Source organism: Hemiscyllium ocellatum, chromosome 33, assembly GCF_020745735.1.
Source record: "Hemiscyllium ocellatum isolate sHemOce1 chromosome 33, sHemOce1.pat.X.cur, whole genome shotgun sequence".
NCBI classification, from domain to species: Eukaryota; Metazoa; Chordata; class Chondrichthyes; order Orectolobiformes; family Hemiscylliidae; genus Hemiscyllium; species Hemiscyllium ocellatum.
In genome coordinates, this window is record NC_083433.1 from 24708174 (window position 1) to 24730028 (window position 21855).

The 21855-nt window shown below is 49.8% G+C and overlaps 2 non-coding genes across 2 annotated transcripts; both read left to right on the forward strand.

Moving 5' to 3' along the window:
• Nucleotides 1–8174: 8174 nt before the first annotated feature.
• trnar-ccu (transfer RNA arginine (anticodon CCU)) lies at nt 8175–8247 on the forward strand. The gene has a single exon. It is a non-coding gene; the product is annotated as a tRNA-Arg (tRNA).
• A 1593-nt stretch (nt 8248–9840) lies between these two features.
• trnar-ccu (transfer RNA arginine (anticodon CCU)) lies at nt 9841–9913 on the forward strand. Its single transcript has one exon. It is a non-coding gene; the product is annotated as a tRNA-Arg (tRNA).
• The last annotated feature ends 11942 nt before the right edge of the window (nt 9914–21855 follow it).

The following is a 21855-nucleotide window of genomic DNA, read 5'->3' on the forward strand; positions in this document are numbered from 1 at the left end:
TCTGACTCTTCCTTGTCTGTCCTTAATCTGCTTTGCCAACCAGTGCTTATCTGCATTCAGTTGATGGGATGGGGTGTTCCCTGTCGCCTTATGCAGCCCTTTTGGGGATCTGCAGGATTAAAGCTGAATTCCCTGAAAGAGACAGCACAGACACAATGGCTGAAAACCTGCTGAGAATCTCCTGGGGCTGGCATGGTGGCTCAGTGGGTAGCACTGCTGCCTCGCAGCATCGGGGACCTGACTTTGATTCCTCCCTTGGCTTTCTGTTTGTGTCGAGTTTGCACCTTCTCTCCATGGGCTACTGCGGGTGCTTTGCTTTCCTCCCACAGCCCAAAGATGTGCAGGTTCGCTGGATTGGCTTTGGGGAATGCAGGCTGAGAGGATAGTGGTTGGGCCTGGATGGGATGCTCATCAGAGGCTGAGTGTGGACTTGCTGGGGTGAATGGCTTGCCCCCCTCACTCTCGGGTTTTTATGAACAAGTTTGGAGCACATGGTCAGAGCTCTGCTGCAGATCGCAGTCAAGGCTTCGCTAAGGGACTGGCATCCAGGTGTGTGTTCATATCCTTCTTTTCCCTGATCTTCCAGAATGTTCTCTAGCTTTGGCCAAAGGGGTCATCAGCTGGGTTCACACCATCCAATGGAGTCACCTTGCCCGTAGCTAGACAACGGATTGACTCAGACTGACACTTCCAGTCATCGAGTCATAGAGATGTACAGCACACAAACACACCCTCGGTCGAACAGATATCCCGACCCAATCTAGTCCCACCTGCCAGCACCCGGCCCATCTCCCTCCAAACACTTCCTATACGTATACCCATCCAGATGCCTTTGAAATGATGTAATTGTACCAGCCTCGACCACTTCCTCTGGCAGCTCATTCCACACACACACACCACCTTCTGCCTGAAAATGTTGTCCCTTTGGTCTCTTTTATATCTTTTCCCACCCACCCTAAACCTAAGCCCTCTAGTTCTGGACTCCCACACACCAGGGAAAAGACCTTGGCTGTTTACCCTATTCATGTTCCTCATGATTTTATAAACCTCTGTATGGTCAGCCCTCAGCCTCCGATGCTTGGATGCTATCCTTAGAGGAAGCGGTATCAGCTTCCACCGCTGTGCCTCTGTGTCCAACCTCATCCGTCCTCTTTTCCAGGTCTCCCAGCTGCTGTTCATGCTTCTGCAGCACGATAGAGATCGGGGCCAGCTTCTCCTCTATCTGCTTAACCAAGATCGCGCGAGATTTGGCCAGGGCCTGGTAGGCAATCGAGCCCAAGGATCCTGCAGGCTGGGCCGGGGGCCTGGCCTCGGACACTGCCCCATCCGTCTTCAACATCTCTGGACGAAGGAAACGCAGGAAAGTTGATTTTTCACAATGTCCTGGGACTCCACAACATTTTCAGACTCCTAGGATATCGCGATGGAACGGATTGGGCGCTTGTGCTGTGGTGCCGAGCTCTGCAACACCATCGTCCGAGATCACCACCATCTTGGATCCTCACAGTGCATTGAGAGGAGAAAATCCAGAAAAACACACAATGAGAGGTCAGGGCGCAGTATTTAAAGTCCCATCTGGGGTGTCTGACTCTTCCTTGTGTGTCCTTAATCTGCTTTGCCAACAACCGCTTATCTGGATTCAGTTGGTGGGGTGTTCCCGCTCGCCTTACGCAGCACTTTTGGGGATCTGCAGGATTAAAGCTGAATTCCCTGAAAGAGACAGCACAGTCACAATGGCTGAAAACCTGCTGAGAATCTCCTGGAGATGGCATGGTGGCTCAGTGGGTAGCACTGCTGCCTCGCAGCATCGGGGACCTGACTTTGATTCCTCCCTTGGCTTTCTGTTTGTGTCGAGTTTGCACCTTCTCTCCATGGGGTACTGCGGGTGCTTTGCTTTCCTCCCACAGCCCAAAGATGTGCAGGTTCGCTGGATTGGCTTTGGGGAATGCAGGCTGAGAGGATAGTGGTTGGGCCTGGATGGGATGCTCATCAGAGGCTGAGTGTGGACTTGCTGGGGTGAATGGCTTGCCCCCCTCACTCCCTGGGCTTTTATGAACAAGTTTGGAGCACATGGTCAGAGCTCTGCTGCAGATCGCAGTCAAGGCTTCGCTAAGGGACTGGCATCCAGGTGTGTGTTCATATCCTTCTTTTCCCTGATCTTCCAGAATGTTCTCTAGCTTTGGCCAAAGGGGTCATCAGCTGGGTTCACATCATCCAATGGAGTCACCTTGCCCGTAGCTAGACAACGGATTGACTCAGACTGACACTTCCAGTCATCGAGTCATAGAGATGTACAGCACACAAACACACCTTCGGTCGAACAGATATCCCGACCCAATCTAGTCCCACCTGCCAGCACCCGGCCCATCTCCCTCCAAACTCTTCCTATACATATACCCATCCAGATGCCTTTTAAATGATGTAATTGTACCAGCCTCGACCACTTCCTCTGGCAGCTCATTCCACACACACACACACCACCTTCTGCCTGAAAATGTTGTCCCTTTGGTCTCTTTTATATCTTTTCCCACTCACCCTAAACCTAAGCCCTCTAGTTCTGGACTCCCACACACCAGGGAAAAGACCTTGGCTGTTTACCCTATTCATGTTCCTCATGATTTTATAAACCTCTGTATGGTCAGCCCTCAGCCTCCGATGCTTGGATCCTATCCTTAGAGGAAGCGGTATCAGCTTCCACCGCTGTGCCTCTGTGTCCAACCTCATCCGTCCTCTTTTCCAGGTCTCCCAGCTGCTGTTCATGCTTCTGCAGCACGATAGAGATCGGGGCCAGCTTCTCCTCTATCTGCTTAACCAAGATCGCGCGAGATTTGGCCAGGGCCTGGTAGGCAATCGAGCCCAAGGATCCTGCAGGCTAGGCCGGGGGCCTGGCCTCGGACACTGCCCCATCCGTCTTCAACATCTCTGGACGAAGAAAACGCAGGAAAGTTGATTTTTCATAATGTCCTGGGACTCCACAACATTTTCAGACTCCTAGGATATCGCGATGGAACGGATTGGGCGCTTGTGCTGTGGTGCCGAGCTCTGCAACACCATCGTCCGAGATCACCATCATCTTGGATCCTCACAGTGCATTGAGAGGAGAAAATCCACAAAAACACACAATGAGAGGTCAGGGCGCAGTATTTAAAGTCTGCCATGCTGCATGTAACTGTGTAGCCCCAGTGGCCTAATGGATAAGGCACTGGCTTCCTAAGTCAGGGATTGTGGGTTCAAGTCCCATCTGGGGTGTCTGACTCTTCCTTGTGTGTCCTTAATCTGCTTTGCCAACAACCGCTTATCTGGATTCAGTAGGTGGGGTGTTCCCGCTCGCCTTACGCTGAACTTTTGGGGATCTGCAGGATTAAAGCTGAATTCCCTGAAACAGACAGCACAGTCACAATGGCTGAAAACCTGCTGAGAATCTCCTGGAGATGGCATGGTGGCTCAGTGGGTAGCACTGCTGCCTCGCAGCATCGGGGACCTGACTTTGATTCCTCCCTTGGCTTTCTGTTTGTGTCGAGTTTGCACCTTCTCTCCATGGGCTACTGCGGGTGCTTTGCTTTTCTCCCACAGCCCAAAGATGTGCAGGTTCGCTGGATTGGCTTTGGGGAATGCAGGCTGAGAGGATAGTGGTTGGGCCTGGATGGGATGCTCATCAGAGGCTGAGTGTGGACTTGCTGGGGTGAATGGCTTGCCCCCCTCACTCCCTGGGCTTTTATGAACAAGTTTGGAGCACATGGTCAGAGCTCTGCTGCAGATCGCAGTCAAGGCTTCGCTAAGGGACTGGCATCCAGGTGTGTGTTCATATCCTTCTTTTCCCTGATCTTCCAGAATGTTCTCTAGCTTTGGCCAAAGGGGTCATCAGCTGGGTTCACATCATCCAATGGAGTCACCTTGCCCGTAGCTAGACAACGGATTGACTCAGACTGACACTTCCAGTCATCGAGTCATAGAGATGTACAGCACACAAACACACCTTCGGTCGAACAGATATCCCAACCCAATCTAGTCCCACCTGCCAGCACCCGGCCCATCTCCCTCCAAACTCTTCCTATACATATACCCATCCAGATGCCTTTTAAATGATGTAATTGTACCAGCCTCGACCACTTCCTCTGGCAGCTCATTCCACACACACACACACCACCATCTGCCTGAAAATGTTGTCCCTTTGGTCTCTTTTATATCTTTTCCCACTCACCCTAAACCTAAGCCCTCTAGTTCTGGACTCCCACACACCAGGGAAAAGACCTTGGCTGTTTACCCTATTCATGTTCCTCATGATTTTATAAACCTCTGTATGGTCAGCCCTCAGCCTCCGATGCTTGGATCCTATCCTTAGAGGAAGCGGTATCAGCTTCCACCGCTGTGCCTCTGTGTCCAACCTCATCCGTCCTCTTTTCCAGGTCTCCCAGCTGCTGTTCATGCTTCTGCAGCACGATAGAGATCGGGGCCAGCTTCTCCTCTATCTGCTTAACCAAGATCGCGCGAGATTTGGCCAGGTCCTGGTAGGCAATCGAGCCCAAGGATCCTGCAGGCTAGGCCGGGGGCCTGGCCTCGGACACTGCCCCATCCGTCTTCAACATCTCTGGACGAAGAAAACGCAGGAAAGTTGATTTTTCACAATGTCCTGGGACTCCACAACATTTTCAGACTCCTAGGATATCGCGATGGAACGGATTGGGCGCTTGTGCTGTGGTGCCGAGCTCTGCAACACCATCGTCCGAGATCACCACCATCTTGGATCCTCACAGTGCATTGAGAGGAGAAAATCCAGAAAAACACACAATGAGAGGTCAGGGCGCAGTATTTAAAGTCTGCCATGCTGCATGTGACTGTGTAGGCCCCGTGGCCTAATGGATAAAGCACTGGCTACCTCATCCAGGGGTTGTGGGTTCAAGTCCCATCTAGGGTGTCTGACTCTTCCTTGTCTGTCCTTAATCTGCTTTGCCAACAACTGCTTACCTGGATTTAGTTGGTGGGGTGTTCCCTCTCGCCTTACGCAGCACTTTTGGGGATCTGCAGGATTAAAGCTGAATTCCCTGAAAGAGACAGCACAGACACAATGGCTGAAAACCTGCTGAGAATCTCCTGGGGCTGGCATGGTGGCTCAGTGGGTAGCACTGCTGCCTCGCAGCATCGGGGACCTGACTTTGATTCCTCCCTTGGCTTTCTGTTTGTGTCGAGTTTGCACCTTCTCTCCATGGGCTACTGCGGGTGCTTTGCTTTCCTCCCACAGCCCAAAGATGTGCAGGTTCGCTGGATTGGCTTTGGGGAATGCAGGCTGAGAGGATAGTGGTTGGGCCTGGATGGGATGCTCATCAGAGGCTGAGTGTGGACTTGCTGGGGTGAATGGCTTGCCCCCCTCACTCCCTGGGCTTTTATGAACAAGTTTGGAGCACATGGTCAGAGCTCTGCTGCAGATCGCAGTCAAGGCTTCGCTAAGGGACTGGCATCCAGGTGTGTGTTCATATCCTTCTTTTCCCTGATCTTCCAGAATGTTCTCTAGCTTTGGCCAAAGGGGTCATCAGCTGGGTTCACATCATCCAATGGAGTCACCTTGCCCGTAGCTAGACAACGGATTGACTCAGACTGACACTTCCAGTCATCGAGTCATAGAGATGTACAGCACACAAACACACCTTCGGTCGAACAGATATCCCAACCCAATCTAGTCCCACCTGCCAGCACCCGGCCCATCTCCCTCCAAACTCTTCCTATACATATACCCATCCAGATGCCTTTTAAATGATGTAATTGTACCAGCCTCGACCACTTCCTCTGGCAGCTCATTCCACACACACACACACCACCTTCTGCCTGAAAATGTTGTCCCTTTGGTCTCTTTTATATCTTTTCCCACTCACCCTAAACCTAAGCCCTCTAGTTCTGGACTCCCACACACCAGGGAAAAGACCTTGGCTGTTTACCCTATTCATGTTCCTCATGATTTTATAAACCTCTGTATGGTCAGCCCTCAGCCTCCGATGCTTGGATCCTATCCTTAGAGGAACCGGTATCAGCTTCCACCGCTGTGCCTCTGTGTCCAACCTCATCCGTCCTCTTTTCCAGGTCTCCCAGCTGCTGTTCATGCTTCTGCAGCACGATAGAGATCGGGGCCAGCTTCTCCTCTATCTGCTTAACCAAGATCGCGCGAGATTTGGCCAGGTCCTGGTAGGCAATCGAGCCCAAGGATCCTGCAGGCTAGGCCGGGGGCCTGGCCTCGGACACTGCCCCATCCGTCTTCAACATCTCTGGACGAAGAAAACGCAGGAAAGTTGATTTTTCACAATGTCCTGGGACTCCACAACATTTTCAGACTCCTAGGATATCGCGATGGAACGGATTGGGCGCTTGTGCTGTGGTGCCGAGCTCTGCAACACCATCGTCCGAGATCACCACCATCTTGGATCCTCACAGTGCATTGAGAGGAGAAAATCCAGAAAAACACACAATGAGAGGTCAGGGCGCAGTATTTAAAGTCTGCCATGCTGCATGTGACTGTGTAGGCCCCGTGGCCTAATGGATAAAGCACTGGCTACCTCATCCAGGGGTTGTGGGTTCAAGTCCCATCTAGGGTGTCTGACTCTTCCTTGTCTGTCCTTAATCTGCTTTGCCAACAACTGCTTACCTGGATTTAGTTGGTGGGGTGTTCCCTCTCGCCTTACGCAGCACTTTTGGGGATCTGCAGGATTAAAGCTGAATTCCCTGAAAGAGACAGCACAGTCACAATGGCTGAAAACCTGCTGAGAATCTCCTGGGGCTGGCATGGTGGCTCAGTGGGTAGCACTGCTGCCTCGCAGCATCGGGGACCTGACTTTGATTCCTCCCTTGGCTTTCTGTTTGTGTCGAGTTTGCACCTTCTCTCCATGGGCTACTGCGGGTGCTTTGCTTTCCTCCCACAGCCCAAAGATGTGCAGGTTCGCTGGATTGGCTTTGGGGAATGCAGGCTGAGAGGATAGTGGTTGGGCCTGGATGGGATGCTCATCAGAGGCTGAGTGTGGACTTGCTGGGGTGAATGGCTTGCCCCCCTCACTCCCTGGGCTTTTATGAACAAGTTTGGAGCACATGGTCAGAGCTCTGCTGCAGATCGCAGTCAAGGCTTCGCTAAGGGACTGGCATCCAGGTGTGTGTTCATATCCTTCTTTTCCCTGATCTTCCAGAATGTTCTCTAGCTTTGGCCAAAGGGGTCATCAGCTGGGTTCACATCATCCAATGGAGTCACCTTGCCCGTAGCTAGACAGCGGATTGACTCAGACTGACACTTCCAGTCATCGAGTCATAGAGATGTACAGCACACAAACACACCTTCGGTCGAACAGATATCCCAACCCAATCTAGTCCCACCTGCCAGCACCCGGCCCATCTCCCTCCAAACTCTTCCTATACATATACCCATCCAGATGCCTTTTAAATGATGTAATTGTACCAGCCTCGACCACTTCCTCTGGCAGCTCATTCCACACACACACACACCACCTTCTGCCTGAAAATGTTGTCCCTTTGGTCTCTTTTATATCTTTTCCCACTCACCCTAAACCTAAGCCCTCTACTTCTGGACTCCCACACACCAGGGAAAAGACCTTGGCTGTTTACCCTATTCATGTTCCTCATGATTTTATAAACCTCTGTATGGTCAGCCCTCAGCCTCCGATGCTTGGATCCTATCCTTAGAGGAAGCGGTATCAGCTTCCACCGCTGTGCCTCTGTGTCCAACCTCATCCGTCCTCTTTTCCAGGTCTCCCAGCTGCTGTTCATGCTTCTGCAGCACGATAGAGATCGGGGCCAGCTTCTCCTCTATCTGCTTAACCAAGATCGCGCGAGATTTGGCCAGGGCCTGGTAGGCAATCGAGCCCAAGGATCCTGCAGGCTAGGCCGGGGGCCTGGCCTCGGACACTGCCCCATCCGTCTTCAACATCTCTGGACGAAGAAAACGCAGGAAAGTTGATTTTTCACAATGTCCTGGGACTCCACAACATTTTCAGACTCCTAGGATATCGCGATGGAACGGATTGGGCGCTTGTGCTGTGGTGCCGAGCTCTGCAACACCATCGTCTGAGATCACCATCATCTTGGATCCTCACAGTGCATTGAGAGGAGAAAATCCACAAAAACACACAATGAGAGGTCAGGGCGCAGTATTTAAAGTCTGCCATGCTGCATGTAACTGTGCAGCCCCAGTGGCCTAATGGATAAGGCACTGGCTTCCTAAGCCAGGGATTGTGGGTTCAAGTCCCATCTGGGGTGTCTGACTCTTCCTTGTGTGTCCTTAATCTGCTTTGCCAACAACCGCTTATCTGGATTCAGTAGGTGGGGTGTTCCCGCTCGCCTTACGCTGAACTTTTGGGGATCTGCAGGATTAAAGCTGAATTCCCTGAAACAGACAGCACAGTCACAATGGCTGAAAACCTGCTGAGAATCTCCTGGAGATGGCATGGTGGCTCAGTGGGTAGCACTGCTGCCTCGCAGCATCGGGGACCTGACTTTGATTCCTCCCTTGGCTTTCTGTTTGTGTCGAGTTTGCACCTTCTCTCCATGGGCTACTGCGGGTGCTTTGCTTTTCTCCCACAGCCCAAAGATGTGCAGGTTCGCTGGATTGGCTTTGGGGAATGCAGGCTGAGAGGATAGTGGTTGGGCCTGGATGGGATGCTCATCAGAGGCTGAGTGTGGACTTGCTGGGGTGAATGGCTTGCCCCCCTCACTCCCTGGGCTTTTATGAACAAGTTTGGAGCACATGGTCAGAGCTCTGCTGCAGATCGCAGTCAAGGCTTCGCTAAGGGACTGGCATCCAGGTGTGTGTTCATATCCTTCTTTTCCCTGATCTTCCAGAATGTTCTCTAGCTTTGGCCAAAGGGGTCATCAGCTGGGTTCACATCATCCAATGGAGTCACCTTGCCCGTAGCTAGACAACGGATTGACTCAGACTGACACTTCCAGTCATCGAGTCATAGAGATGTACAGCACACAAACACACCTTCGGTCGAACAGATATCCCAACCCAATCTAGTCCCACCTGCCAGCACCCGGCCCATCTCCCTCCAAACTCTTCCTATACATATACCCATCCAGATGCCTTTTAAATGATGTAATTGTACCAGCCTCGACCACTTCCTCTGGCAGCTCATTCCACACACACACACACCACCTTCTGCCTGAAAATGTTGTCCCTTTGGTCTCTTTTATATCTTTTCCCACTCACCCTAAACCTAAGCCCTCTAGTTCTGGACTCCCACACACCAGGGAAAAGACCTTGGCTGTTTACCCTATTCATGTTCCTCATGATTTTATAAACCTCTGTATGGTCAGCCCTCAGCCTCCGATGCTTGGATCCTATCCTTAGAGGAACCGGGATCAGCTTCCACCGCTGTGCCTCTGTGTCCAACCTCATCCGTCCTCTTTTCCAGGTCTCCCAGCTGCTGTTCATGCTTCTGCAGCACGATAGAGATCGGGGCCAGCTTCTCCTCTATCTGCTTAACCAAGATCGCGCGAGATTTGGCCAGGGCCTGGTAGGCAATCGAGCCCAAGGATCCTGCAGGCTAGGCCGGGGGCCTGGCCTCGGACACTGCCCCATCCGTCTTCAACATCTCTGGACGAAGAAAACGCAGGAAAGTTGATTTTTCACAATGTCCTGGGACTCCACAACATTTTCAGACTCCTAGGATATCGCGATGGAACGGATTGGGCGCTTGTGCTGTGGTGCCGAGCTCTGCAACACCATCGTCCGAGATCACCATCATCTTGGATCCTCACAGTGCATTGAGAGGAGAAAATCCAGAAAAACACACAATGAGAGGTCAGGGCGCAGTATTTAAAGTCTGCCATGCTGCATGTAACTGCGCAGCCCCAGTGGCCTAATGGATAAGGCACTGGCTTCCTAAGCCAGGGATTGTGGGTTCAAGTCCCATCTGGGGTGTCTGACTCTTCCTTGTGTGTCCTTAATCTGCTTTGCCAACAACCGCTTATCTGGATTCAGTTGGTGGGGTGTTCCCGCTCGCCTTACGCTGAACTTTTGGGGATCTGCAGGATTAAAGCTGAATTCCCTGAAACAGACAGCACAGTCACAATGGCTGAAAACCTGCTGAGAATCTCCTGGAGATGGCATGGTGGCTCAGTGGGTAGCACTGCTGCCTCGCAGCATCGGGGACCTGACTTTGATTCCTCCCTTGGCTTTCTGTTTGTGTCGAGTTTGCACCTTCTCTCCATGGGCTACTGCGGGTGCTTTGCTTTTCTCCCACAGCCCAAAGATGTGCAGGTTCGCTGGATTGGCTTTGGGGAATGCAGGCTGAGAGGATAGTGGTTGGGCCTGGATGGGATGCTCATCAGAGGCTGAGTGTGGACTTGCTGGGGTGAATGGCTTGCCCCCCTCACTCCCTGGGCTTTTATGAACAAGTTTGGAGCACATGGTCAGAGCTCTGCTGCAGATCGCAGTCAAGGCTTCGCTAAGGGACTGGCATCCAGGTGTGTGTTCATATCCTTCTTTTCCCTGATCTTCCAGAATGTTCTCTAGCTTTGGCCAAAGGGGTCATCAGCTGGGTTCACATCATCCAATGGAGTCACCTTGCCCGTAGCTAGACAACGGATTGACTCAGACTGACACTTCCAGTCATCGAGTCATAGAGATGTACAGCACACAAACACACCTTCGGTCGAACAGATATCCCAACCCAATCTAGTCCCACCTGCCAGCACCCGGCCCATCTCCCTCCAAACTCTTCCTATACATATACCCATCCAGATGCCTTTTAAATGATGTAATTGTACCAGCCTCGACCACTTCCTCTGGCAGCTCATTCCACACACACACACACCACCTTCTGCCTGAAAATGTTGTCCCTTTGGTCTCTTTTATATCTTTTCCCACTCACCCTAAACCTAAGCCCTCCAGTTCTGGACTCCCACACACCAGGTAAAAGACCTTGGCTGTTTACCCTATTCATGTTCCTCATGATTTTATAAACCTCTGTATGGTCAGCCCTCAGCCTCCGATGCTTGGATCCTATCCTTAGAGGAACCGGTATCAGCTTCCACCGCTGTGCCTCTGTGTCCAACCTCATCCGTCCTCTTTTCCAGGTCTCCCAGCTGCTGTTCATGCTTCTGCAGCACGATAGAGATCGGGGCCAGCTTCTCCTCTATCTGCTTAACCAAGTTCGCGCGAGATTTGGCCAGGTCCTGGTAGGCAATCGAGCCCAAGGATCCTGCAGGCTAGGCCGGGGGCCTGGCCTCGGACACTGCCCCATCCGTCTTCAACATCTCTGGACGAAGAAAACGCAGGAAAGTTGATTTTTCACAATGTCCTGGGACTCCACAACATTTTCAGACTCCTAGGATATCGCGATGGAACGGATTGGGCGCTTGTGCTGTGGTGCCGAGCTCTGCAACACCATCGTCCGAGATCACCACCATCTTGGATCCTCACAGTGCATTGAGAGGAGAAAATCCAGAAAAACACACAATGAGAGGTCAGGGCGCAGTATTTAAAGTCCCATCTGGGGTGTCTGACTCTTCCTTGTGTGTCCTTAATCTGCTTTGCCAACAACCGCTATATCTGTATTCAATTGGTGGGATGTTCCCTCTTGCCTTACGCAGCACTTTTGGGGATCTGCAGGATTAAAGCTGAATTCCCTGAAACAGACAGCACAGTCACAATGGCTGAAAACCTGCTGAGAATCTCCTGGAGATGGCATGGTGGCTCAGTGGGTAGCACTGCTGCCTCGCAGCATCAGGGACCTGACTTTGATTCCTCCCTTTCTGTTTGTGTCGAGTTTGCACCTTCTCTCCATGGGCTACTGCGGGTGCTTTGCTTTCCTCCCACAGCCCAAAGATGTGCAGGTTCGCTGGATTGGCTTTGGGGAATGCAGGCTGAGAGGATAGTGGTTGGGCCTGGATGGGATGCTCATCAGAGGCTGAGTGTGGACTTGCTGGGGTGAATGGCTTGCCCCCCTCACTCCCTGGGCTTTTATGAACAAGTTTGGAGCACATGGTCAGAGCTCTGCTGCAGATCGCAGTCAAGGCTTCGCTAAGGGACTGGCATCCAGGTGTGTGTTCATATCCTTCTTTTCCCTGATCTTCCAGAATGTTCTCTAGCTTTGGCCAAAGGGGTCATCAGCTGGGTTCACATCATCCAATGGAGTCACCTTGCCCGTAGCTAGACAACGGATTGACTCAGACTGACACTTCCAGTCATCGAGTCATAGAGATGTACAGCACACAAACACACCCTCGGTCGAACAGATATCCCAACCCAATCTAGTCCCACCTGCCAGCACCCGGACCATCTCCCTCCAAACTCTTCCTATACATATACCCATCCAGATGCCTTTTAAATGATGTAATTGTACCAGCCTCGACCACTTCCTCTGGCAGCTCATTCCACACACACACACACCACCTTCTGCCTGAAAATGTCCCTTTGGTCTCTTTTATATCTTTTCCCACTCACCCTAAACCTAAGCCCCCTAGTTCTGGACTCCCACACACCAGGGAAAAGACCTTGGCTGTTTACCCTATTCATGTTCCTCATGATTTTATAAACCTCTGTATGGTCAGCCCTCAGCCTCCGATGCTTGGATCCTATCCTTAGAGGAACCGGTATCAGCTTCCACCGCTGTGCCTCTGTGTCCAACCTCATCCGTCCTCTTTTCCAGGTCTCCCAGCTGCTGTTCATGCTTCTGCAGCACGATAGAGATCGGGGCCAGCTTCTCCTCTATCTGCTTAACCAAGATCGCGCGAGATTTGGCCAGGGCCTGGTAGGCAATCGAGCCCAAGGATCCTGCAGGCTAGGCCGGGGGCCTGGCCTCGGACACTGCCCCATCCGTCTTCAACATCTCTGGACGAAGAAAACGCAGGAAAGTTGATTTTTCACAATGTCCTGGGACTCCACAACATTTTCAGACTCCTAGGATATCGCGATGGAACGGATTGGGCGCTTGTGCTGTGGTGCCGAGCTCTGCAACACCATCGTCCGAGATCACCACCATCTTGGATCCTCACAGTGCATTGAGAGGAGAAAATCCACAAAAACACACAATGAGAGGTCAGGGCGCAGTATTTGAAGTCTGCCATGCTGCATGTAACTGTGCAGCTCCAGTGGCCTAATGGATAAGGCACTGGCCTCCTAAGCCAGGGGTTGTGTGTTGAAGTGCCATCTCGGGTGTCTGACTCTTCCTTGTCTGTCCTTAATCTGCTTTGCTAACAACTGCTTATCTGCATTCAGTTGATGGGATGGGGTGTTCCCTGTCACCTTACGCAGCCCTTTTGGGGATCTGCAGGATTAAAGCTGAATTCCCTGAAACAGACAGCACAGACACAATGGCTGAAAACCTGCTGAGAATCTCCTGGGGCTGGCATGGTGGCTCAGTGGGTAGCACTGCTGCCTCGCAGCATCGGGGACCTGACTTTGATTCCTCCCTTGGCTTTCTGTTTGTGTCGAGTTTGCACCTTCTCTCCATGGGGCACTGCGGGTGCTTTGCTTTCCTCCCACAGCCCAAAGATGTGCAGGTTCGCTGGATTGGCTTTGGGGAATGCAGGCTGAGAGGATAGTGGTTGGGCCTGGATGGGATGCTCATCAGAGGCTGAGTGTGGACTTGCTGGGGTGAATGGCTTGCCCCCCTCACTCCCTGGGCTTTTATGAACAAGTTTGGAGCACATGGTCAGAGCTCTGCTGCAGATCGCAGTCAAGGCTTCGCTAAGGGACTGGCATCCAGGTGTGTGTTCATATCCTTCTTTTCCCTGATCTTCCAGAATGTTCTCTAGCTTTGGCCAAAGGGGTCATCAGCTGGGTTCACATCATCCAATGGAGTCACCTTGCCCGTAGCTAGACAACGGATTGACTCAGACTGACACTTCTAGTCATCGAGTCATAGAGATGTACAGCACACAAACACACCCTCGGTCGAACAGATATCCCGACCCAATCTAGTCCCACCTGCCAGCACCCGGCCCATTTCCCTCCAAACTCTTCCTATACGTATACCCATCCAGATGCCTTTGAAATGATGTAATTGTACCAGCCTCGACCACTTCCTCTGGCAGCTCATTCCACACACACACACCACCTTCTGCCTGAAAATGTTGTCCCTTTGGTCTCTTTTATATCTTTTCCCTCTCACCCTAAACCTAAGCCCTCTAGTTCTGGACTCCCACACCCCAGGGAAAAGACCTTGGCTGTTTACCCTATTCATGTTCCTCATGATATTATAAACCTCTGTATGGTCAGCCCTCAGCCTCCGATGCTTGGATCCTATCCTTAGAGGAACCGGTATCAGCTTCCACCGCTGTGCGTCTGTGTCCAACCTCATCCGTCCTCTTTTCCAGGTCTCCCAGCTGCTGTTCATGCTTCTGCAGCACGATAGAGATCGGGGCCAGCTTCTCCTCTATCTGCTTAACCAAGATCGCGCGAGATTTGGCCAGGGCCTGGTAGGCAATCGAGCCCAAGGATCCTGCAGGCTGGGCCGGGGGCCTGGCCTCGGACACTGCCCCATCCGTCTTCAACATCTCTGGACGAAGAAAACGCAGGAAAGTTGATTTTTCACAATGTCCTGGGACTCCACAACATTTTCAGACTCCTAGGATATCGCGATGGAACGGATTGGGCGCTTGTGCTGTGGTGCCGAGCTCTGCAACACGATCGTCCGAGATCACCACCATCGTGGATCCTCACAGTGCATTGAGAGGAGAAAATCCACAAAAACACACAATGAGAGGTCAGGGCGCAGTATTTAAAGTCTGCCATGCTGCATGTAACTGTGCAGCTCCAGTGGCCTAATGGATAAGGCACTGGCCTCCTAAGCCAGGGGTTGTGTGTTGAAGTGCCATCTCGGGTGTCTGACTCTTCCTTGTCTGTCCTTAATCTGCTTTGCTAACAACTGCTTATCTGCATTCAGTTGATGGGATGGGGTGTTCCCTGTCGCCTTACGCAGCACTTTTGGGGATCTGCAGGATTAAAGCTGAATTCCCTGAAACAGACAGCTCAGTCACAATGGCTGAAAACCTGCTGAGAATCGAATCTCCTGGGGATGGCATGGTGGCTCAGTGGGTAGCACTGCTGCCTCGCAGCATCGGGGACCTGACTTTGATTCCTCCCTTGGCTTTCTGTTTGTGTCGAGTTTGCACCTTCTCTCCATGGGCTACTGCGGGGGCTTTGCTTTCCTCCCACAGCCCAAAGATGTGCAGGTTCGCTGGATTGGCTTTGGGGAATGCAGGCTGAGAGGATAGTGGTTGGGCCTGGATGGGATGCTCTTCAGAGGGTCAGTGTGGATGTGATGGTCTTCATGCCCTGCCCTTCTCACGCGAGGACTTTTATGAGCAGGTTTGGAGCAGATGTTCATATCTCCACTGCAGGACCCAGTCAAGGCTTTGCTAAGTGTTTGGCGTTCAGGTGTGTTTTCCTCCTCTCCTGTCCCTGATCTTCCAGAATCTTCTGTGGCTTTGGCCAATACGGTCATGAGCTGGGTTCACATCATCCAATGGGGTCACACCAATACCCTTCACTGTTGTCATGCCAGGAGCTAGAAAGTGGATTGACTCAGGCTGACCCTTCTCCAATATAAAACCCTCAGTCTGTTTGGAACTGGTTCTTCTTGAATCTTTGTAACTCTTTGATCTTAGCTGCACTGTTCTCTGGAGCTGATAGCTGCTTTTTAAATTAGATTGACCAATTCTGTCAGGTCAAATTTCTCCAGCTGAGGATCAATTGAGAATGCCTGATTTTGTTGCCATGGTCACCTGACCACACAGGATTAAGATCAGCTGCACAGTGAAGGGTTCAACAAAATCAAAACCCCAAATAAGACTTGAGCCCACAATCTCTGGTTTAGGAAGTTAGTGCCTTAACCATGAGGTCACTGGGGCTCCAACAGATAGACCTCCCTATCTATGGACAAAGCAACTTCTGCTTTGGTTGTGTTGGTGTCAGTCTGAGCTTTATTCAGTCAATGTTACCATTTGAACCACAGATTACCTGCATGTTTGGTATTTATGATAAGGTCCAATATGTCAATAGAAATGATTGAAATCTGGGTGTTCAAAATTGCAACTGATGGAGCTGTGGCTATGCATTTGGGATCTTACCCTTCTTAGTCAAGGTATTGAATGCCAAGGAGGCTATGATGGAGATGTGAGGTAGTTAGGCCATCGTTGGAGAACTTGGAGTGCCACATCCACAGATTGGACAAACATTTGTGGGAAGGCAACTGCTGAAAATCACCAGCCTCTGAGTCAGAGTCGGGGTCAACGACAGAGTTTATTGTACAAGGAAATACCGGAGCTCCGGGGAGAGAGTGGCACCAACAGCACAGTGGTCAGCTGTGATTCTTCTCTCAACCCGGAGCAAATGTCAAGATACTGTTATACATTTTGTGATATAATAGGTCAGTGATGAGGTTATTGTCTCTGTAACATGGCTTGTTTATTGTAAACATTGCAGAATCCTTGATCGTTTCGGTGCAGTTATTGTTATTTCCAGCGTGGTCTTTGTTAATTTCAGTGCAGTTGTCAGTTTCAGCGTCTGCGCGGACGTCCATTGCTGTAGTAATGGGCGCTAATCGCTCTTCCTGAGAAGGGCGATTACTGCCGCCCTGGCTATTATCACTCTGTATTGAGTCTGTATCTAACAGTTAGCATTTCGATCAAAGGTGTTGGCTGCACCCAGAGCCTTCGGCGGGCAGTATATATTATTCATGTGTATTGTCTCTCCTATCAGCCTTAAACTAATCAACTCGGCTGTGAGTGCATTGTGCTGGCATTCTGGTGGCCCCAGGCAGTGTCTGTGTTTGTTTTGCTGTCTCTCTCCATATTGTGGTCCGGCGGCCATCTTGTGTGCCAACTGATGGCTCAGCAGCCATCTTGTGTGTTCGTGTGCCTCGTGTCACCCTGCCCCGTGCCATCTCCCACTTCACTCCCCACTTTGTGGTTAAGGAGGCGAGGGTATTAACTGGAACAATCCATGTTGGGCCATTGGAATCTCCTTCCTGTCCCGATATAGGGCTGGCTCTCTTCCACAAAGAGGGGCCTCTCAAGTTCGGGCAGATCTTCTCTCTCTCCAGATTTTGTTTATTGAAAAAATATACTTTATTCATAAAAAGTCAAATAGAAATGCATACAAAGGTTCTAAATCAGTTGTGTACAGTCTATGCAGAGAGAAAAGAACCAACAAAAACTGGAATTTTGACATTTCTCAAAGTTCTGTGTTGTGAAAAAAACGGCATTTTGTACTTGGGCAGGAAACGATCTCTGTTCATTGTCAGGCACCAAGAGGGTCTGAGAATTGAAAGAACGATGTGATAATTTGTCAGAAAGACCTGAGACTGTGTTGTTTCCCTGTTCCACCTTGGCAGCAGCTGCCTGAAACATTAGTGCGTCCCTCAGTGTGTCGTTCCAGATCTTGGAATATGCTCGGCTGTAGCACTCGTTTAGGATCAACTATTCCCAGTAGAGTATTGGCCCTGTGTTTTTGTGGCTTAATGGGTAAGACTGTAGCTTCTGATGTCGTGGATTGGTGGTTCCAATCCCTTTTGGGGTGTTGACTTTTTAAGCCTGGTCTTTATGGTGGCTGATTTCCGTCCCACATCAACTCCATCTCAATCCAAATTGACTGGATTTTTCAACGACTCTGTTAAAAGTCATTGTGCCCTTGTTGAGATTATGGCAAATGCTGTTTAGTAGAAACTTATACAAGATAATTCCAGGATTCGGGAGATCTTGGGGTGAATTGTCTGATAGAGACAGCACAGCCACAATGGGCTGAATGCCTCCAAAGATTCTGTTGATTTGTCCTCAATGCAGCTTTTTGCAACATCTCCACTTCCTCCTTCCCCAGTAACTGCAAATATCTTCAAGGTGCTGCACAAAATAACATTGAGCCCTTTGCTATTTTCCTGTCTGCACCATTTTCCTCAGACTTGAGTTGTACAAAGTTGGAGTTTAGTTGATTTCTCATCTGTCCGTTTGGGGAGAAATGGGAGGCCGGATCAATTTATCAAGCAGCCAACAATTTAGCGTGTGATGGAAGGAGTAAGAACCAATTAGTGAGAGTACAACACACAGACACACACACACTGTGAGAGGTCAGGGTGCAGTATTTAAAGGCTGCCATCACAGCTTGAGATGTGTGGCCTAATGGATAAGGCACTGGCCTCCTAAGCCAGGGATTGTGGGTTCAAGTCTCATCTGGGGTGTTTCTGTGGCCTGTCCTTCATTTCTTAGCTGTATTGGAAAAATCCCCATCTTTGCATTCAGTTGGTGGTCAGTGGTATCCAACATGATCTTTCTCAGGATCTGCAGGATTGAACCTTGAAGGTGGTGATCAAGTGGCTGCTGTTTCTGAATGGGGACGAGATTCCTGACAGTGCGGTTGGCGAGTTTGCTTTTGGAAGCCAGCTCTCATCACACTCTCATCAACAAACCAACCCTTCAACACTGATCCCTCCAGAACATCAGATATTCCTGACAGCGAATACCCTTGCCAACTTTTATAGGTACGTCATCGACAACATTCTGTCTGGGTGTATCACTACCTGGTATGGCAACTGTACCATTCAAGATCGGAGACGGTTACAGAGAGTGGTGAACTGGGCCCAGACAATCACAAAGGCCAACCTCCCATCTATAGAATCCATCAACAAGGCCCAGTGTCAAGGAAAGGCTGCCAGCATTCTCAAAGATCCATCCCACCCTGGCAATGTTTTTCTACAACCTCTACCATCAGGGAGAAGGTACAGAAGCCTGAACACACGCTACAACCGGTTTTGAAACAGTTTCTACCCTACTGTTGTTAGAATACTGAATGGTCTCACAGACTCTTAATATTTGCCTGTACCTGTGTTGTTGTTCCTGCTGCTGTTTCCCTATTATTTACTTATCGATGCTACTTAACTCTGGGAGCTGCCTGTATTGCTCACAAGGCAAAGCTTTTCACTGAGCCTATCATTACTTGCAAACCAAATATTTTCAATGAATCTGCCACCTTTAGGATTACTGTTATCTTGGTACAACTCATCGAATTTAAATATAAATTATTGTGTGTGTGGAATAACTTTATTCCACCTGCATTTTTTCCTGTTAAATACCAACAGGACAGTGTAGAAGTCAAGCAAGCTCAATGTTTGTCCAGCCAACATTGAAGGAATGGTACCAGAAAGACAAGAACAAATGGGTCAATGCTCATTCCTGCATCAGTGAGGAAACGAACAACAGATGAGGCGACTGTGGGGAAACAGACATTTGACTGTTTAATTTCAGATCAATGAATCTTTGAGTTTTACTGCATGTACTGAGGCCCCTCATATCGATGCTGTCTCTTTGGCCGAGCTGAGAAATTAATCCCACTCCCTTTGGCTCCAATTTTCTATAGATGGGAGGTTGGCCTTTGTGATTGTCTGGGCTGAGTTCACCACTCTCTGTAACCGTCTCCGATCTTGAATGGTACAGTTGCCATACCAGGTAGTGATACATCCAGACAGAATGCTGTCGATGGTGCACCTATAAAAGTTGGCAAGGGTATTCACTGTCAGGAATATCTGATGTTCTGGAGGGATCAGTGTTGAAGGGTTGGTTTGTTGATGAGAGTGTGATGAGAGCAGGCTTCTAAAGGCAACCTCTCCAACCGCACTGTCAGGAATCTCGTCCCCATCCAGAAACAGCAGCCACTTGATCACCACCTTCAAGATTCAATCCTGCAGATCCTGGAAAATCTTGTTGGATACCACTGACCAACTGAATGCAAAGATGGGGATTTTTCCAAATTATAAAGGAAATGTTGGACCAGCCCCAGAAACACCCCAGATGGGACTTGAACCCACAATCCCTAGCTTAGGAGGCCAGTGCCTTATCCATTAGGCCACTGGGGCCCAACGTGCAGAGGGCAATGACAGCCTTTAAATACTGCACCCTGACCTCTCCTAGTGTGTGTGTCTGTGTGTTGTACTCTCACTAATCGGTTTTTACCCCTTCCATCTCATGCTAAATTGTTGGCTGCTTGATAAATTGATCCGGCGTCCCATTTCTCCCCAAACGGACAGATGAGCAATCAACCAAACTCCAACTTTGCACAACTCAAGTCTGAGGAAAATGGAGCAGACAGGAAAATAGCAAAGGGCTCAATGTTATTTTGTGCAGCGCTTTCAAGATATTTGCAGTTACTGGGGAAGGAGGAAGTGGAGATGTTGCAAAAAGCTGCATTGAGGACAAATCAACAGAATCTTAGTGGGCATTCAGCCCATTGTGGCTGTGCTGTCTCTTTCAGACAATTCACCCCAAGATCTCCCGAATCCTGGAATTATCTTGTATAAGTTTCTACTGAACAGATTTGCCATAATCTCAACACAGGCCCAGTGATTTTTAACAGAGTCGTTAAAAAAGGTCCAGTCCATTTGGATTGAGATGAAGTTGACATGGGATGAAAATCAGCCACTGCAAAGCCCAGGCTTAAAAACGAAATCCCTGAAATCCCAGATTTCAGAGGCCAGTGCCATAGCCATTAGGCCACTAGGGCACTATATGGGCCGACCACTGGAAACAGTTGACCTCAAATGAGTGCGACAGCCAAGCCCACTCCCAGATCAGTGACAACACACTGCGGGACGCACTAAAGGTTCAGGCAGCTGCTGCCAAGGTGGAACAGGGAAACAACACAGTCTCAGGTCTTTCTGACAAATTATCACATCGTTCTTTCAGGTCTCAGACCCTCTTGGTGCCTGACAATGAACAGAGATCGTTTTCTGCCCAAGTACAAACTGCCTTTCTTTCCACAACTATACAGAAGATTTGGGAAATGTCAAAATTCCAATGGTTTGTTGGTTCTTTTCTCTCTGCATAGACTGTACACAACTGATTTAGAACCTTTGTATGCATTTCCAAATGATGTTACAAACTGTTTTAATACTTTGTTAATAAAATCAAGTTGAAACGCAAATCAAATGTAGTCTCCCTTTGTCCCCATCACCAACAAGAATACTTGAGTAAAGTTGTGAGGAATTCATCAGACCAATGAGACTCCAGGAATTCTTCCAAGATGTCAGTAATGATCCCAATGAGCCAACCAACGAACGGGAACAGTCATCAGAGAGATCCATCGTGGAGCGACCAAAGAAGGAGTCGATTTGTATCCCTGCAGAGGGCCGCTGTCCTGGCCTTGAGATGTCGGCTCAACCGTCAGGAGATGGGTGAATGCCAGATTTAAAAATCACACAACGCCAGGTTATAGTCGAACATGTGGAAGCACCAGCTTTCGGAGCACAGCTCCGTCATCAGGTGGTTGTGGAGAATAAGATTGCAAAACACGGAATTTATACCAAATGTTTACAGTGTGATGCAACTGAAATTGTATCTTGAGAAAGACCTGGATTGTTTGTTAAGTCTCTCATCTTTTAGAATGGCCAGATTGGTTTTAGTTCTTTCATATGTCAATTGCAAAAATTTCATGAAAAGTTACATATGAAACTTTTATCAAGTTACATTCTCAAGTGAACTTCAACAATTGGTGTCATGTCGGCCCAGATGATGTATTGAAGGTGTGAGCTCCCCTGTGTGAGGCTGTCTGTGCCACAATGGTCAGACTAATTTTAATATTAAAAAACAATTTACAGAATCTTACATGGTGACCAACATGTGCTTGCACAAGATGTTCAGGAAGTTGCAGGATTGAGGTGAATTGTCTGAAATAGAAAGCACAGTCACAATGGCTGAAAACCTGCTGAGATTGTACTGGGAATGGCATGGTGGCTCAGTGGGTAGCACTGCTTTGATTCCTCCCGTGGGTGTCTGTTTGTGTAGAGTTTGCACATTCTCTCCATGGGGTACTGCGGGTGCTTTGGTTTCCTCCCACAGCCCAATCTCAGCAGGTTTTCAGCAGTTGTTGTC